General features: G+C 42.9%; 1 protein-coding gene across 1 annotated transcript in view; it reads left to right on the forward strand.

The window, feature by feature from the left end:
• LOC106883327 (zinc finger protein 239-like) overlaps positions 1-403 on the forward strand; it is a 12,315-nt gene that overhangs the window by 5,226 nt on the left and 6,686 nt on the right. The window lies entirely within an intron of this gene.

Raw genomic sequence — 403 nt, forward strand, 5'->3', positions numbered from 1 at the left:
GAGAGGAGTGGTACCAATACAGTTATCAACATAATAGTTGTAGAGGTCTGGGTTTAAGATCAGTGAATCTTAAAAATGATGAGGAACTTAAATGCACTGATGCAGTTGAGGACCTCTCTCATGCCAGTGACCATTCCAAGAAACAGTGAGTAAATGTTGCCCATAAAGGAGAAACAATTCAGAGTAAGATAAAGTTCTGTTCGACAGAGAAGGGTGGAGGTTCTAGGATAAATAATAGTGAAAGAGGGGCCAGGCAGAAGAGAGGCTCTTATGATGAGAGATGACACTCATGGCAAAAATGGGGCAGGAAGGACTGGGGGGGGGTAGGAAGAATTGAAGAGGGAAGAGAGTATGTTTAGTATTGTGAATCTAGGAGGAAGGTATTGAGTTGAGTGGCAAGGAC

The sequence above is a fragment of the Octopus bimaculoides genome, chromosome 27, assembly GCF_001194135.2.
Source record: "Octopus bimaculoides isolate UCB-OBI-ISO-001 chromosome 27, ASM119413v2, whole genome shotgun sequence".
NCBI lineage: Eukaryota > Metazoa > Mollusca > Cephalopoda > Octopoda > Octopodidae > Octopus > Octopus bimaculoides.